The sequence below is a fragment of the Misgurnus anguillicaudatus genome, chromosome 3 (genome assembly GCF_027580225.2).
Source record: "Misgurnus anguillicaudatus chromosome 3, ASM2758022v2, whole genome shotgun sequence".
Lineage (NCBI taxonomy): Eukaryota > Metazoa > Chordata > Actinopteri > Cypriniformes > Cobitidae > Misgurnus > Misgurnus anguillicaudatus.
Window position 1 is genome coordinate 5,636,714 of NC_073339.2, and position 10,189 is coordinate 5,646,902.

Here is a 10,189-nt window from a genome sequence, read left to right on the forward strand (position 1 = left end):
TGAGGTCTAAAGCAGATTATTGACGATTTGCTCTTTATGTCTAATCTGTTTTTGAGTGTGCAAATCATGTTGTATAATGTGTTTAATTTACCGTATTTTCCGCACTATAAGGCGCACCGGATTATAAGGCGCACCTTCAAAGAATGGCCTATTTTAGAATTTTTTTAATATATAGGGCGCACCGGGTTATAAGGCGCATAGATAAACGTTTGACTGGGTTTGCGTTATGCCTCCACTAGATGGAGCTGTGCTAATGGGAATGTCAGATAAAGTCAAACTTTATTAAGCTTTCTGAAAACTCAGTTCACAATGGTGACGTTGTTCAAACGTTGATGTGCATATTAACAATATCTCCCAGCCTTGCTCACTCTTCTCCCAAACGTGGAAGGGAATAATTCAGTAAACACGTTGTAAATGAAACAGTCTGATACCCGCGGAAGCGCGCGAGCCGGCCGCCGAGAAGCGTCCTCGCGCGAGTCGGCCGGAACATTTTGACATTGACCCGGAGTTTGCCCTGATCCATATATAAGGCGCTCTGGATTATAAGGCGCACTGTCATTTTCTGAGAAAATTAAAGGCTTTTAAGTGCGCCTTATAGTGTGGAAAATACGGTAATTATGTGTTTGATTATATGAGAACTGAAGTTAATGAAATAATAATATCATAAAATCACGTTGGTTGTGGAGTGTATTATTAATGAAGGTTTGCTGAGTGTGGTTTCCATTTTATGTTTACAACATTATTTGTGACAGTTTAACTGTCTGGCGCCCAACAAACCCACTTAAAGGTGACCACGCTACAATAACAACTCAAACCGTGTGAAAATCCGGTAAAAATTAGGGGAGTTATGATTATTCCTCATTAGAAATGAATGCAAGGGAGCGCACTGGAGACCCATCCAAGATGGCGGCCGCCCGATACGTCAGCTCCAATAGGCAGCTCAGTCTACGAGGTGTCTACGTATATAATGTCTATGGCTCAGTCTACGAGGTGTCAACGTATATAATGTCTATGGCCCAGAGACCCGCATTCTCAGACCCCTCGTTTTTCGAAACAGCGCCCCCTGCTGTTTGGAAGATCGTATAACACCCTTATCCAAATGCCATTGAAAACAATAGGATGCAATATTACGGTCTCGTTTTATTTAAAGTTATCTAAATAAATATTTGGATTCCCTGCTTAATGCATGTGCCAAAAAAAAAATTAATTGTGTTCTCTGACTAACAAATTACCCAGTAGTTATTTTTGAGCGTGCGTGTAACTGAAAGAAAATGACGGATGGAAGGGATACAATTACAGATTGAACTATCTTTTGAAAGATATTATGTGATATTATATAATGGTCTTATTAACATTATATCACGCTTACATTACAAAACCTGTTTTTTGATATTGAATGTGAAGCAAAACTTAAATAAAAATAGACAAAACACCAATAATAAACAATTCTGTACTTTATTGAACAATTAACCAAACATCATCTTGCCCTAAACAGGAGAAAGCAAAGAAAAAACTTCACTACAATAAAAGATGAATGCCATTGTCAAAAATATTGTGTAATAACAAATACCATTTTTTGCAAATGCAAATTACAAGCATACCTAGAGTGACAAGAAGGGCCACGGAGGAACACCTCCTCAGCTTCCTCCCAGGATAATGCTTGCATTTCACATACGCCATGAATGATTGCCTGTCCATTTAAATTAATACATCAATTAATCAATATAAAAACATTGCATATATGAAAACAATAAAAACAATCCAATTGACAAACATGTTTGGGCCTACTTCAGGATAAAGAAAACTACAAATAAACTCCACTTCATTATTGAAGTTCAGTTGAGTTTTAGATTTATAAAGCAGAGCTTTGAGGTATTGAAAAAGAATAGCACACTGCTGTGCTCACTGTCCATGGCACACACAGCTTTAGGGGGAACCACTTTGATGGTAATCAAAAACACTGCAGCATTTTGGAATTTCTGGAAGTGAATTCCCCCTCTGAATTGTTATATCCACCTTTAAAAAAAGAGAGAATGAGTTAAACTCAAATTAAAATTTTAAGACCATTAAAGGAACCCAAACAAAAGGCCAAATGACACATTCTAGCTGAAATGTTAATACCATGGGCTGGTTAATAAATAGTGTAGGCATAGTAAATTTGATTATTAGTCAATTGTATGAGTTGTAAATAGCTGGCAACAAATTTATATTACAGTTAAATTGATATTGATATTGATTATTACTTTAAGAACTAATTTAAGTAGTCTACATTATAAAAAGTCTAAATTATATAAAGTAAAATAATTACTCCTGCATTAATTAAATAAATGTATAGTTTTAGGAGAAAAGGTCCAGTAATTAAAAAAAGGTCAAATGGTAAATCTGATTAAAATAATTAATGATGACACACTTTGGGGTGGTTTCCCGAACAGTGATATTAACACACTTTGGGGTGGTTTCCTGAACAGGGATTAGTTTAAGACAGGACTACTAGTCACTACCCTGCTGAAAAATACAGCATCAAACCAGCATGGGAATTATGCTGGTCTATGCTGGTTTAGCTGGTGGTCACCAGCATACCAGCACCAAACCACAACATATGCTGGTCTTGCTGGTATGACCAGTATGGGATGCTGGTGCTAATGCTGGTTTGGTGCTGGTGCTAATGCTAATGCTGGTTTGGTGCTGGTGCTAATGCTAATGGTGGTTTGGTGCTGGTTTAGCTGGTGGTAATGCTGGTGCTGGTTTAGCTGGTGTTCACTAGCAAACCAGCACCAAAACACAACATATGCTGGCCTTGCTGGTATGCTGTTTTTTTTTCAGCAGGGTAGGCCTTAAAGAGACACTCAACCCATTTGCATTAATCTTTGTATAGTTAGAACCCCAGTCATGTTTTTGAATGGTCATGCATAATTTCCTCAGTTGGCACTGATGCAGGAGAAATACAAATTTCAGTGTTGCACTTCCTTCTTTCAATGATGTAAAAATCATAATTTTGCATCATTGAAAGAAGGAAGTGCTATATCTTTGTTGAGGGAGTGAGACTACAAACACCCCTTTTCTCAGTCAAATAAGCACCAAATTCGAAATGTATGTTACATTTCGACTACAAATATGATGCACTTTCAATAAAGATTAATGTTTCTATGGGTGAAATGCTCCTTTAAGGGCGATTTATAGTCGTGCGTAGGTTCTACGCCGTAGGCTATCCATAGCCTGTGCGTAGCTCTGCGTAGCCTGATGCGCACCTCACAAAAAATTTAACAACGCGTCAGATCTACGCGGACCGCAAGCGCTGTGATTGGTTCACCAGAACCCCTCCGGTCAGGTAAAAAAATCTGCGTCATAGGTATTTCCGTTTGTGACGGTGAAAACAAAGATGAGCCAAGTTGAGGAGTGATTTAACTCAAACTGCATCAAAAGTCACTGTTTATTTACTTCCATCATTGCTGGTCTTCTCAAAACATACACAACAAGTTGCTGTTTCTTCTTCGTTTGTGGGTTAACTTGCTAAGCTGCTTCTTCTTCTTCTTTCACATTTGTGCTGCTACTGTGGTTACACACGTGAATACTGCCTACCAGCGGTCGCGCGTGTGTTTGCACATCGACGCGGACGACGACGCAAAAGTATAAATGAAAACCGACGCGGAACCTACGCCGTCGCTGCTACACCGTAGGACCTACGCACAACTATAACGAGCCCTTTAGTTTAATTAGAAAATATAACTAGTTTGATCAAACATGCTTTATTAAAAACATTAGGCTACTTGTGTACATTTTGAGGCCAAGCAATAGCCACTGATGTATTTTAAGACATGTCAGTGCAAGTTGTTTTCAGTTTGGGGCTGGGCAGCTCTTATATTTATTTTAATCCCTGTCCGGGAAACCGCCCCTTAATGCATTTAATTGGTCTACTTTAATGTCAACTAATTGTAATCGAATTTTTACAATGGCTTGTCTGCAAAAAGTCTAAGGTTAAAAGCTAACGTATTTAGCTATAAATATTTTTGAGGGGAAAATGGCGAAAAACATACATTGTCTGCTCAAATTGTGTTACAATATATCTTTCCAAATATTAAATGTACTATTTTATCGATGGGCTAAAGTAGTTTGATTAAAAAACAATTCGAATGAGTATGATTCGCTTAATAAAATTGACGATACTCACGTTTCTTGTCACGCTGTCTCGAAAAACGAGGGCTCTGAGAATGCGGGTCTCTGGGCGAGGGTCTGTAGCTGCACGCTCCGAGTCTGCTTCATAATATTGGTCTGTTCTGGTAACTAAGCGCTAACGTTGCCCAAACGTTCTGGGAACCAAAAATTGTTAGCTGGGAGGTTGCCCCTCATTCAGAACTCAAAATACAAGTTTCTATCTAAACTAGACATTTCACATTCTGGTTTTAAGTTTAGTGATTGCATGACACTATGCGTATTCATACCTCATGTTTTAATGCAAGACAGAGAGAGTACGAGGAGAAGGAAACACCCAATGGAATGCTAAATGAATGTGGAATCAGATCTGACCTGCCATCTGGAAAAAACAAAATAAAATGTAAATAGCAATTAGAAAGAGAGAGACAAATACAGATATGTACCAGTAAGAACAGCTAACAACATGTTTAGATATCATCAGATAGGCTTCGTGTCCCGCCATGTTGTTTTTATGGCGTCGTTCTGATGCACTTCAACATACTGTATTCCCACACTCACCTATGTCGAAGTAAGTCGAAGAGTTATCCTGTCTTTAAACTCGTACATTGTTTTAAAACGCGTCTGTTAAAACAATGTGTTAATGTGTTTTAACAGCAGTTTTGTTGAGATGGGTATAAACGGAGGTCGGAGCCAGCTGCAAATGGGTGGGCTAGCAGCAAGTGGGTGGAGCTTTCTTCTTCTTCTTCTGTAGTTTTTACTGGCAGTTTGCAAACAGTGGGCATTACCGCCATCTTCTGGACTGAGGTGTGAACTCCTTGGGAAATCAATTATTTTACTCTACTACGGAGGTGAAAAAAGGGGGTATAAATAAATAAATTAATACAACTAAAGTTAACTATCTGGGGAACTGATGTTTCTTACTATTCTATATCCTATTTGCGAGTTGAGTTTCTTTCAAAAACATGATTACAGCTTTAATTAAAGATTGATCACCTAATAAAGCAATAAGCCCCAAGAAGCAGTGGGTTACCAGTGCATTTTATAACGGCTAAGGGGCGTTGTTAGGCACGACGCGAAGCGTTTATAAACTTATTGCGTTTATAAAACGGTTGCTTCAAATTATGTATAGCAGGATTTCATATAATAAAACACAGCAAATAAGTTGTAATTATATTAGTACAGATATTAGTCTTCCGCCAAACAAAGTAGTTCCTCAGACTCAAGTGTGTCTGCAACAGAGCGGTTCTGCTTTCAAACAACAAAATAAAAACGTTTCACCCTACCTTCAATTGTTCTTTTATCCTCTCAAATTTTGAGCAAAATGTTGGGATAATTCCATTTCTGTGAATGACTTTTGTTAGAGATCCGATTCAGATCGCTGATCAAAAAATACACTTGAGTTTTAAAGTGTTGAGTGAAAGCATCAGTGTTTATGTTGTGTAAGATCGCCACCCAGTGGATAATATACGGTACAACTACTCCTCACGGAAGCATTAATCAACAAGAAAACTCAACAATAATATTGACACTTATCTGGATATCGCCATTAATTGTTCAATTGTTGAGGATTATAATTAATACAATATAATATAATTAGCCCACCCAATAAATCAAAATTGACAATAAAATCCGACATTTTGACAGTTATTTTCTACAGTACACAACAACAGTGGCGCAGTGATACAAGCTATCCCAGCCAACATTGACATGTGGGTCCCATCTGGGCAGCATGGGTTACATGTGGGCATGGGCTTCACATGGGCAATATATGTGGGTCCCATGTGGGTTTCCTATGTGGGCCCCATATGGGTTTGCCCATGTGGGATAATAATGTGGGCCCCTCATGGCACCTATGTGGGCAAAACATTTTTATGCTTGAAATACATTCTTTATACATTTACAATCTTAAAATAATAACTTTTGGTTGATTGTCACTTTTAAACAAATAGCAAATAATATAACAGATATGATTTGATCAGTATAAAACATTTTAAATAAAAATGCATTATTTTTTACATTTAATTACCATTCATATGTGGGCCCCACATGGGTCCCATATGGGCAACATGGGTTTCATATGGCCATGGGCTTAACATGGGCAATATATATGGGTCCCATGTGGGTTGATGTGGGTCCCATGTGGGTTGACTATGTGGGCCCCATATAGGTTTGCCCATGTGGGATAATAATGTGGGGCCCTCATGGCACCTATGTGGGCAAAACATTTTATGCTTAAAATACATTTTATATACATTTAAACTCTTAAAATTATTACTTTTGGTTTATAGTCACTTTTATACAAAGAGCAAATAATATCACAGATAGGATATGATCAGTATAAAACATTTTAAATAAAAATGCATTATTGTTAACATTTATTTGTGACATTTGTTATGTTTACCTGCCAATTATTAATTTTAATTTGCACAGCTGAGCATGAGTGAAAATAAGAAATGTCAGAAAGTTCATCAGTTTGATAAGTGTGTTAATTAAAGAAATGTTTCAAACATTCTGAAAGGAGTCTGATTAGTGGAGTCAGGTGTTTCATATAAGGAGACCTCATTACGATCTGCTCACTGCAACGACACATTACGCTTGACAAAGTAGTCCTGCTTCAAATGTTTTTAATTGTGATTTTTATCACATAATATAATATCATATTTTAAATAATCTTTGCTAAAATAGGCAGACTTTTAAAATTACAATTATAAAGATGATAAACATTTAAACTACAAGAATTTCCGCTCAGACGCAAGGATACGGTTTCTATCGGAGCAGCAAGAGTCTCTCACAACTGTTACACTTGTAATTTATCCTGAGTTGTGTTTTTGGAAAATGTAATACTACGGTACAAGTTCACGGACTGCACAGGGATGAATCAAAGCAAACGTGCAAGGACATTTAATGAGTTTGGCTGTGGATGCTTTGGAAGTTCTTCATAAAACTGTTGAGCAAAGATTAATTGATGATCAGAAGACCATCTCCAGATGAGTGAGCAATGTTTGTGTTGTTTTTGAGTTCGAAATATTTTAAGAGTTTGACTTCTTTCAATGCTTATTTTAAGTGTTATGTTAAATTGTTAGTCATTACCTGCCTTAGCAATTTTGAAATGTTCATGATTATTTTAGCATTGTATTGTTATAAATTGACAATAAAGTATTTTGATATATTGAACCTTTACAGTTTTTTAATTTGATTTCTCATATTGCACCTCCTTCATGTTTTGTGATGTTACAGATGAATGAACTGTTGAATATTTATGCTGAAATCTGATATTTACCGAACTGAAATTATTTGCTTTTATCGGTTTTCAATTTAAAACAAATATATTATTTAAGTAAATTACAATTAAGCATTAAAAGTATAATTATTTCATAATAAGGGACCAGTCCAGTACCCATTAAAAATCCATTTTGGGCCCTGATATGTAACGTGGGCTTCATTACGTGGGTGCAATATGGGCCCTATGTGTGTTGCCCAGGTGGGCCCCACATAAGCCCCACTCAGTTTCTATATCAAATTCATGTGGGCAACCCACGTGGGGCCATAGTGGAACCCATGGACAAACCCATATAGGGCCCACATAGGAAGCCCACATGGGGCCCACATGGGCCCCACCTTGCAATGTTGGCTGGGATGTAATACGGTTTGAGCCGTGGGTTTACCGGTGAGTTTTATCACAGCTGAGAACGCGTTTCAACCAATCAGAATGAAGAACCAGAACTGGCCGTTTTATAATAAGTTTTTTTAAACACAATACATTATTTGCTGCCTTTCTAGTTCTTTCCTTCTTTCAGAATATTCTCTACATATTAGAAGTTTGTGTCCTACATTCTCTACCTCTCCACAATGTGTACATAATCCAGTTTCATGTTTACCTATTATTTTTAAACAGTCATTTAAACTTGTGTGCCCTATTCTGCTGAGTGCTGAGTTTACACCAAACGCGTTTTGGGCGTCAAAATCGTGTCTACCGCGCCTAGTTTGCCGCTTGAACACTTTGAATGCATTCGTGCGTGTAGAGCGGAGTAGTAGACGCGCGGAAAAAGCAAGCATTTGACGCGCGTCCGAAGCAAAATCCGCTTCTTGTGGGAGGGGCAACTGCTGTGCGAGTGTCTGTTTGCAAGATGACTGATGTTGATTGTGCATTTATCAAGAGAGTTACCAGTTTGTATTGGGTAACCTTACTATAGGGGGGAAATAAACGGCGCGGGTCGATAAACGTCACGTGACTCAAAAGTGAAGTGTGTATTACAACTTACCAGGTTGCCCAAAGTGCTTACTGACACTCTTCAAAGCGAGGTCCTTTTTATTCCTGTCTCCTCTATAGAAAAAACAACTTGTGTCAAATAGCTTCGAGTGACTGCTTGAGTGAGTGACTCCGGGCGGGGCTGCCACCACAGTAGGCAGGCTCCTGATTGGTTAATGCGGCGCGAAATTCCGCCAAAGTTCAAATTTTTCAACTCGGACGTCAGCCGCAAATTCGCGTGAACCGCAAAATGCACAAAAGCACCATGCGCGCGTACCGCGCGCAACGCTCAATTCGCGCCTTTCGCGCGAGCTTCACGCGCGAATGAGGCGAAAACGCGTCTTCCGCTCCGCGCCGAACGCTTCTTCCGCGCCGCGGGACCTCCTGACCCGCGCCAACGCGTCTGCACATTGACTTAACATGAAATCACTCGCGCTTCACGCCTCTACCGCGGTTGGTGTAAACGCACCATATACTCCTACTGGAATTTATTGCCACACTTTAATCAGTAAATACATTTATTATATTGACCATTCACAGACATGTTGTCTAAGCTTTATTTGTACACATAATATCAATATTCATCTGAATTTCATCAGCTTGTTGCTTCATTGACAAAGCTTTTTCCAGAAGCAACTGCTATATGTTTTATTAACCAAAAGATGGCGCTGTTTTCGACACCCTCGTTGAGGGTTCGAATCATGGTTCGAAACAGTAAGAGAAGTATCGGTGCTTCATTCGAAGCTTCATTTCCCCATCACTATCGTCCAGCCATCTCTCCGAAACACAAGCCACCAAGTTCAAACCGTTTCCCGGCCTGTCCGAGCATCAACTAGGGCACGTTCAAGCTCACACCGGTGCACAACGTTTTGCTACGGTTTCCGGGTTGAACGACATGTTTCCTGGAAACGGTGTGCAACGGAATAGAGACATAGCGCAAAAAGGAGAATAAAGTGGATCGCCGACTACGTTTCCCCCTATTGGACGCAGTTTTACTTATGGGAGTACTATGAAAAGTTGCCTGTTTCCATTTCTGTGTCTTTAAACGCTCGTTTTTTTGAAGTTGAAAGCTTATAAAAACGTATTTGGTTTTTTGGGGTTGTTAGATGTACACCTTGTCACACAGCAGCTTTTAGGTATTAATCTGTTTTTAAGTTTAATCTGTAAATAAGTTTTTACAAGCTGTCGACCCCAAAAAACGAGCATTTAAAGACACAAAAATGGATACAGGCAACTTTTCATAGTAATACCATTAGTAGAACTGCGTCCAATATGGGGAAACGTAGTCGGCGATCCACTCCATTCTCCTCAAAGACTGAGTTTTACGGCTCGACAGCTTATAAAAACTTATTTCTGGGTTATTTGGCTTGTTAGCTGTACATATTGTCACACAGCAGCTTTTAGGCATTATTCAGTTTTTTGTTATAAGCCAGAAATGACAAGGAGGCGGCTTCTCGCAATACAAAGTCAATGGAGACGGTTGGATCGCTTTCCCCCCCGGTGGGCGTGGTTTTCAAATTTGCATAACTGCGCTCTGTCTCTATGCAACAGGGCTGCGTTCAGCCCCGACTAAACGTTGCACAACGTTGAACAACGTTTATTAAACAGAAACAGTGATGCATTGAACACCCTGTTGTGATGACGCAAGAGTTGCAACTACGGTAGCTGAGAGGCCATTCATTGTGTCCTTTTTAAATGTTTCTGAAGCCTGATGAAATCGTTATAAATGTGTGTTTAATACTGTAAAAGACGCTTAATGTTACAGTCACTGACCTTGTTGTCCAGAAT

The 10,189-nt window shown here is 38.9% G+C and overlaps 1 long non-coding RNA gene across 3 annotated transcripts; it reads right to left on the reverse strand.

The window, feature by feature from the left end:
• Nucleotides 1-1,436: 1,436 nt before the first annotated feature.
• On the reverse strand, nt 1,437-4,884 carry LOC141358294 (uncharacterized). 3 transcript variants are annotated; one of them, XR_012364793.1, is made up of 5 exons: nt 4,711-4,884; nt 4,440-4,531; nt 4,169-4,307; nt 1,602-2,016; nt 1,437-1,487 (listed from the first exon to the last, which is right to left on the reverse strand). It is a non-coding gene; the product is annotated as an uncharacterized lncRNA (long non-coding RNA). The 3 variants fall into 3 exon arrangements; XR_012364788.1 differs by having other exon boundaries at nt 1,437-2,016; XR_012364798.1 differs by lacking the exon at nt 4,169-4,307 and having other exon boundaries at nt 1,437-2,016.
• Between the last annotated feature and the right edge of the window lie 5,305 nt (nt 4,885-10,189).